Source organism: Aotus nancymaae, unplaced genomic scaffold (genome assembly GCF_030222135.1).
Source record: "Aotus nancymaae isolate 86718 unplaced genomic scaffold, 86718_ANA_hifiasm-v0.15.2.pri h1tg000064l_1, whole genome shotgun sequence".
NCBI lineage: Eukaryota > Metazoa > Chordata > Mammalia > Primates > Aotidae > Aotus > Aotus nancymaae.
In genome coordinates, this window is record NW_026988479.1 from 27,552,905 (window position 1) to 27,561,916 (window position 9,012).

The 9,012-nt window shown below is 39.5% G+C and overlaps 1 pseudogene; it reads left to right on the forward strand.

Annotated features, from left to right (window-relative positions):
- Positions 1–885: 885 nt before the first annotated feature.
- On the forward strand, positions 886–1,681 carry LOC105715341 (actin-related protein 2/3 complex subunit 2-like; annotated as a pseudogene).
- Positions 1,682–9,012: the final 7,331 nt, after the last annotated feature.

The following is a 9,012-nucleotide window of genomic DNA, read 5'->3' on the forward strand; positions in this document are numbered from 1 at the left end:
ACAGAGAGGCCTAAAATGACTTGATCAAGAAATTGTGCTATTTCACAAAATTTTAGAATTCTTGGAACTCATCTTGTTTAAACTGGTCATTTTATAGATATTTTTGTGGGGAGAAAGCATCATCTATTAAGCATTATATTTTGAGCTAGTAATACCATCAAGACTAAAAGATATTCTCTCCTAACCATATTCAAGGACAAATTGACCAAGCATGGAAGCATTATCTATAGCTACATATCAGATCACATTGATTGATCTATACACCTTTGGAATGAGTAAGATTTCTAATCTACCTTAACTCCTTGATTGCATGCAAATATGGTGGTAGTTCAGGTCCTGAAGTAAATTCATGCTATTATTTCTTTCTTTCTTTTTTTTTTTTAAGATAGAAAGATTTTCTTTATTAATGACCCCAACCGTATTTCTTTAGATACAGGAGTTTTGAACTCAAATACTTAGGAAAAAACAAGTTAAGATTGCATTATCCTGCAACTCATTACCAGTAACATATTGCAAAGCGAAACAGCTTGGAAAAGAGGGTGGGAGGAAAGGGAAGTGAGGGAGGGAAGATAAAGAAAAGGAATTAAGTTGATCAAGTGGAATTCTTTTTTTTTTTTTTTTTTAAATTCTTGGGAACTATGAAGTCCTTGCAAGCACAGCTCATTTCTGCAGATTATTTTCCAAACGTGTACAAAATGGAACCAGAACGGAGAATCCCTTAAGAACCTGAAGAGGTGCAACGTTAAAAGCTACGATTATCCAGTAGCAAGTGTTCCAGCCTTCAGTTGCCAGCCGCTTCCTCCTCTTATTCCCAAGATTAGCGGGATGAAAACGTCTTCCCCGTGATTGTTTTCATTTCTTTTTTCTCGGCATCTGGGCGTTCGAGAACGCGGCCGCCGGAAACAAACCAGAAGCAGTAGAAGTAACATTTGCAGATTTCGATGGGGTCCTCTATCATATTTCAAATCCTAATGGAGACAAAACAAAAGTGATGGTCAGTATTTCGTTGAAATTCTACAAGGAACTTCAGGCACATGGTGCTGATGAGTTATTAAAGAGGGTATACGGGAGTTTCTTGGTAAATCCAGAATCAGGATACAATGTCTCTTTGCTATATGACCTTGAAAATCTGCCTGCGTCCAAGGATTCCATTGTGCATCAAGCTGGCATGTTGAAGCGAAATTGTTTTGCCTCTGTCTTTGAAAAATACTTCCAATTCCAAGAAGAGGGCAAGGAAGGAGAGAACAAAGCAGTTATCCATTAGAGGGATGATGAGACCATGTATGTTGAGTCTAAAAAGGACAGAGTCACAGTAGTCTTCAGCACAGTGTTTAAGGATGACGACGATGTGGTCATTGGAAAGGTGTTCATGCAGGAGCTCAAAGAAGGACGCAGAGCCAGCCACACAGCCCCACAGGTCCTCTTTAGCCACAGGGAACCTCCTCTGGAGCTGAAAGACACGGACGCCGCTGTGGGTGACAACATTGGCTACATCACCTTTGTGCTGTTCCCTCGCCACACCAATGCCAGTGCTCGAGACAACACCATCAACCTGATCCACACGTTCCAGGACTACCTGCACTACCACATCAAGTGCTCTAAGGCCTATATTCACACACGTATGCGGGCAAAAACATCTGACTTCATGCTATTATTTCTAATGGGAGCAACTTTAGACTGAATCAAAGGTAGATACTGGAGGATTTACCAGGTTCTTTATTAACACCTGAAATGAAAAGTACAATGCAAATGGATCTTTTTACAAGGATACTTGAAACAAACGGGAGGCCAGTGGGGAAACTGATTTCTTCCTTAAGCTAGAGACACTAGGGGGAGGGGGTAGAGACTCATTGACCTTACTGTGTCTGACATTGTTGGGAGTGACAGAAGTGCTAAGCCTTTGTGATCTGACAATGGGTGCCAATATTCCATGTGTAGTACAGAAACTATAATTTCTGGGATTATTTTTCTCCCTACTGAAACAAAAAAGTATCAGAAAGGCACTTATTTTCACCAAAATCCTAAGCAGCAATTCTTTCCTCATCTAAAACTGTATGCCTTGCCAATGATAGTTTTGAAATCTATTTTTTCTTCTCTTTTCCTTCTCCCAGCAATGACACCCTAATAATGATGATGATACTTAAAAAAAAAAAAACAGTAATAATAACTCATAAAAGCTCTCAGTCACTAGACAAAAAACAAGATGCCAAGTTTGAGGCTCTCTTGAGATTTGGAAGAAATTATTTTTTTGTCGTTGACTTATGTACTTCATCAAAGAGCTTGCTATATAGCTTGGCAATGGTTCAGAGAGAAGTCTAATGCACATGAAATGTGGATGTTGAATTCAAAAATGCCACTGTGTCTCTTAGTTGAAGAGAAAAATATATACTCAGGCTTGTGACAACTGCTAGACAAAGGATGCATAATAATACTTCTGGGGAGGACTTGTACACAGGCTATTGTGGATGAATAAGTGGAGCCGTCCGTGGTACTGGACAAAACCCAAGAATCTGTGCAAAGCCATCTGGAATATTTAGGTCTTCACAATGGGGACAATCAGACTTCTTCTAAGAGGACTGATTGCTAGTCTTGTTAACAGGGAGGAGTTAGTGATCAATGTGTTTAATCACAGCCTGACAATAACTTCTAGTAAATAAGGACTTAAGGAAAAACATTTTAGACATGAATCAGTGTTCTACAGTGTTTGAGAAGTTTTGTGTCTTGTTTCCTCTTTTAAAATGTATCAACCCAGGCAGCCTTTTTTTTCTTTTCTTTTCAATGTCTTCACAATAAAATCCTATGGATAAAGGCTACTGAAATCTGTAGAGCAAAGGAATGTGACTTCATGGAGATATGTGAGTGGGAACCTATAACACTGTAGATGATTATGGTTAGTGCTTATATTTGGGCAAGAATAGGTAGTTGCTTATGTGTAGGTATTTGAATTCAATGAATACAATTCCATTGTTAGCAGCATCTTCTTTGAGGGTGATTTAGAAATATTCCAGGCACAGATTATAATTATGGTGGAGCTAAACTGCAAAAACACACATTCCCTGATGTCAGATTACAAAATAACATAAAGTATAACAGGTGACATACCGTCTAATACACATTCAGTACAAGGTAGAATAAACTAATTCCTTTACTGAGAGGTACAGACAGTGTAATAGGAATGCAAACCAGAGAGAAAGAGAGAGATCATATATTTGGTAGAAAACAAAAACGTGAGATGTAGAAAATGACATTTGAGACGGTCCTTAACAAGCAGACAAGATTTAAATCATCAGTAGTGGGTAATGTCAAGTATCATTTTCCTATACAGTAATCTTCTATTTTAACTATAAAATCCTTCACTGTAGTATGACATACTCAAGTATTAAACTAAAGGATTCAAATTGGTGGTTTCAAAATTTTTCAACTAGTACAGGTTTTTTGTCTGAGCATTTTGTTACATCTTCTCTCATAGGTTTTTAAAAGCATTGCAGTGAAATAGTGTTTCACTTAGTAATAGGACAGGTGCTTAGTACATATTTTTGTATACCCAGCAAGCATTGGGATAACTTTATTAACCTTCAGACACTTGAATTTATGACCTCTGGCCTAAATAGTAATGAGTTGATCAGATTTATTTCTTCTGGAGACAGGGCTAATGTGGGCAGAATGAGGAATGAGGTGTTTCGTGGAAAACAGTGAGGAGGTATTAAAAGAAAATAATTGGTTATAGTGGTTATAGAAAGGAAGGAATGAGACCCCTTTCTATAGAAGTCATCAGTTCCTCTTTTATAGATAGAAAATTGAAGCCCAAGGATTTAATTGGAATCACATATCAGCCAATGGCTAAACTTGGAAGTTGGTCAGTCAACTTGCCACCTGTTGTTTCTCTTACACTCTAATAGAAGCTGTTTTCAAAGAGAAGTACTTTCTAAATTTGAATGTTCACATACAGCTCATCCTGACAGATTGGCCTACAGGGACATCTTGGTCTTAGGGACAAAAATGATAATGATATTGATGATGATGATGATAACTTGAACCAAGCAAGTCATAGAAAATTGTGATCTGGATAAGTGAAAAAGGATACAGATTAAAAAAGCATTAATAATTCACAGATTTAGTTGTTTAGTTGAATGAGGTACTAGGTATTCTATTAAATTATTTATTCGGGTAAACCTTATGTTGAAATATACAGAAATATATTTTAATTATTTTTTTTCTGAGAAAGATAAATATCCTCACTACCTCCCTGTCATTTGTGTTTTGTCCTCTGACTAGCTATGTCTTTATTGTTTATCCTTTTTGCAGTAGGAATTCATAATTCATAAGAACATTTGGGTATAGGGGAAAATGCTGACATTAGAGATGATTCATTGAGTAAATTGACACAAATTTATCGTGACTGCAGGTCAGTGTGCTGACATCAATTCTCCCAAGCAAAATTGTTTTATCAAAATACAAATTAGTGAAAAACAATTTTCTATTTTCCTTCCTTTGAAGAAATTATTCCTGATCCTTCTTTTATAGAGTGCTGAATATTTCTGAAAGTAATTATTCCTTTAGGAAAATAAGCTTTGGATAATTTCATGAGTTGTGAAAAAAATGCTAATGAAGAATATCTGATTTTCTGGCTACAAGTAAGACATTTTTCTTTTGTGAGACTGTGATGTTCAGAGTGTACTAAAGCAGGCACAGTTTGAGTTTAATAGCACTTAAATATATTTGCATAATATTTTATGTCAGTGGTTGTCAAACTTTATAGTGTATCAGAATAACCAAGAGGACATATTAAAATATTGCAAACTGCCAGCCCCTGCACCTTCCCCCAGCATTTCTGATTCAGTAAGTCAGGATGGAGCATGAGAATTTTCATTTCTTTTTCTTTTTTTTTTTGGAGACGGAGTTTCGCTCTTGTTACCCAGGCTGGAGTGCAATGGCGTGATCTCGGCTCACCGCAGCCTCCGCCTCCTGAGTTCAGGCAATTCTCTTGCCTCAGCCTCCTGAGTAGCTGGGATTACAGGCACGCGCCACCATGCCCAGCTAATTTTTTGTATTTTTAGTACAGACGGGGTTTCACCATGTTGACCAGGATGGTCTCGATCTCTTGACCTCGTGATCCACCCGCCTCAGCCTCCCAAAATGCTGGGATTACAGGCGTGAGCCACCGCTCCCGGCGAGAATTTTCATTTCTAGTAAGTTCCCAGGTTGTGCTAATGCCACTGACTCAAGGACTACATGTTGAGAAAATGTTTTACACTGTGCTTTAAAACTTTCTTTCATATGAATCATCAGGTTTGTTTGTCACATAAGCTTCATGAAATAGGAAAGGCTGGCAAAATTTCTTGTATGTTATGCATAGTAAAAGGGGATGCTGGCCGGGCGCGGTGGCTCAAGCCTTTAATCCCAGCACTTTGGGAGGCCGAGGCGGGTGGATCACGAGGTCAAGAGATCGAGACCGTCCTGGTCAACATGGTGAAACCCCGTCTCTACTAATACAAAAAATTAGCTGGGCACGGTGGCGCGTGCCTGTAATCCCAGCTACTCAGGAGGCTGAGGCAGGAGAATTGCCTGAACCCAGGAGGCGGAGATTGCGGTGAGCCGAGATCGCGCCATTGCGCTCCAGCCTGGGTATCAAGAGCGAAACTCTGTCTCAAAAAAAAAAAAAAAAAAAAAAAGGGGATGCTGAACTAATTTGCCAAAGTTTGTGTGGTAAATCAGTGTTGAATTACATACTGAAATCCATCTTCTAATCCATATAGTTGGCTTTAATTATGCAAAATCTCTTTTAAATAAGATCCACTTGATGAAGCAGAGAAACGATATGAGATGAGCTTTATTGGCAAGTAGATAAGATACAAATTACATATAAACTCTTTTGCCTGGTGATGTGGTTTGGCCATGTCCCCACCCAAATCTCCTCTTTAATTTTAGCTTCCATAATTCCCATGTGCCATGGGAGGAACATGGTGGAAGGTAATTGAATCATGGGGCCAAGTCTTTCCCATGCTGTTCTATTGATAATGCATAAGTCTCAAGAGATCTGATGGTTTCATGAAGGGGACTTCCCCTGCACAAGCTCTCTTGCCTGCTGCCATGTGAGATGTGACTTTGCTCCTCATTCGCCTTCTGCCATGACTGTGAGGTCTCCCCAGCCATGTGGAACTGTGAGTCAATTAAACCTCTTTTCTTTGTAAATTACCCAGTCTCTGGTATGTCTTTATTAGCAGCATGAGAACAGATTAATGCAGTAAATTAGTACCAGTAGAGTGGAGTGCTGCTGTAAAGATGCCTGAAAATGTGGAATTGACTTTGGAACTGGGTAGCAGGCAGAGACTGGAGCAATTTGGAGGGCTCAGAAAAAGACAGGAAGATGTGAAGAAAGTTTGGAACTTTCTAGAGACTTGATGAATGGTTTCAGCCAAAATGCTGATAGTGATATGGACAATGAAGACCAGGATGAGGTGGTCTCAGATGGAGATGAGGAACTTGTTGGGAGCTGGAGTAAAGGTCTCTTGCTATGCATGGAGACTGGTGGGATTTTTGTGTCTGCCTCAGAGATCTCTGGAACTTTTAATGCAAAAGAGATTATTTAGGGTATCTGGCAGAAGAAATTCCTCAGCAGCAAAGCTTTCAAGAGCAAGTAGAGCATAAAAATTTAGAAAATTTGCAGCCTGGTGATGCAATAGAAAAGAAAACCCCATTTTTTGGAGAGAAATTCAAGCTGGCTGCAGAAATTTGCATAAGTAACAAGGAGCTAAATGTTAATCACCAAGACAATGAAAAAAAATGTTTCCAGGGCCTGTCAGAGACTTTTGTGGCAGGCCTTCCCATTACAGGCCTGGAGGCCTAGTAGGAAAAAATAGCAGTTTCACGGACCAGGGCCACAGCCCACCTGCTAGGCAGCCTAAGGACTTGGTGCCCTGCATCCCAGCTGCTCCAACCATGGCTAAAAGGAGCAAAATACAGCTCAGACTATGGCTTCAGAGGATGCAAGCCCCAAGTCTTGGCAGCTTCCATGTGGTGTTGGTCCTGTGGATACACAGAAGCCAAAAATTGAGGTTCGGGAACCTTTTCATCCTCACCAACAATATATGACAATTGTGGTTGTTTGCCATCCTCATCAGCACTTGATGTTTTTAGTAGTTTTTATTTTAACCATTCTAATAGACATGAAGTGATAGCTCATTGTGGTTTTAACTTGTGTTTCATAATAGCTATCAGTCTTTTTGTGTGCATATTTGTCATTCATATATCTTCTTTGGTGAAATGTCCATTCAAATATCCATTCAGAGAATATATGGAAATGCCTGGATGTTCAGGCATAAGTTTGCTGCAGGAGTGGGGCTCTCATGAGAACCTCTCCTAGGGCAGTACATAAGGGAAATGTGGGATTGGAGCCCCCACACTGAGTCCCCATTGGGATACTGCCTAGTGGAGCTATGAGAAGAGGGCCACCATATTCCAGATCCCAGAATGGTAGATCCACTGACAGTTTGCACTGTGTGCCTGGAAAAGCCATAGACACTCAATAACAACCTATGAAAGCAAACAGGAGGGGAGCTGTACCCTGCAAAGTCACAGGGGTAGAACTGCCCAAGGCTTTTGGAGCCTACCTCTTGCATCTGTGTGACCTGGATGTGAGACATAAATTCCATGAATTCAAAGGAGATCATTTCAGAGCTTTAAGAATTGACTGCCCCACTAGATTTCAGACTTGTATAAGGTCTGTAGAACCTTCATTTTGGCCAGTTTCTCCCATTTGGAGCAGATGTACCCAATGCCTATAGCTCCATTGTATTTAAGAATACAATGGTTCATAGGCAGAAGGGGCTTGACTTGTCTCAGATGAGACTTTGTACTGTGGACTTTTGAGCTAATGCTAAAATGAGTTAAGACTTTGGGGGACTCTTGGGAAGGCATGATTGGTTTTGAAATGTGAAGACATGAGATTTGGGAGGGGCCAGAGGTGGGATGATATGGTTTGGCTGTGTCCCCACCTAAATCTCATCTTGAATTATATCTGCCATAATTTTCATGAGTCATGGGAGGGACCCAGTGTGAGGTAACTGAATCATGGGGGCAAGTGTTTCCCATGCTGTTCTCTTGATAGTGAATAAATTTCACAAGATCTGATGATTTTATAAAGGGGAATTCTCCTACACAAGCTCTCTTGCCTGCCACCATGTCAGATGTAACTTTGTTCCTCATTTGACTTCTGTCATGATTATGAGGCCTCCCTAGCCACGTGGAACTATGAGTCAGTTAAACCTCTTCCCTTTATAAATTACTCAATTCTCAGGCATGTCTTTATTAGCAGCATGAGGACAGACTAATACACCTGACATTCAAGGTTTTCATGACCTGGCCCAGTCTAACTTTTTGTTCCATCTCTAAATTGTCTCTATTCTAGGCTCAAACTGGGCCACCCTTAAATGAGGCAGATGATTTTCTACTTTCAAATAGGAAGACACCCAAAGTATTTCCTCCATCTTTTCTCGATAAAATTGTATCTCAGCATTCAGTTAATATGCTTCCTCTTCCATAGAACTTCCCATGTCTTTTCTAGCCTTACCTGCTTGTTCCCACAGTCAGTACTACGTAAGTATGTACTAAATAAGTGAATAAAAGCACAGCATTGTGGAGGAAGGAATATTAAGCTTTTATTTGTTTTGAGGGTAGGTGCACAGACAAGTGGGTGAAGCGACCGGTAAGTGTTCCACATTTGATAACCCTTTGCCTGTCATTTATGTTCTATTTTTGTGTTTAATTTTTAAATGAACATATAACAACATTCACCTTTATTATGTATATAGTTCTACAAGCCAATGTTTAGATTCATGTAACTGTTGACAAAATCAGGATATATAACAGTTCTATTACATTATAAAATGCCCTCATATTATCCCTTTGTACTGACACCTTCCCTAAACTCCTAATTCCTGGCAACCACTTATCTGTTCTGTCACTATAGTTTAGTCTTTATAAGAATTATATACAAATGAAATCATACACAAT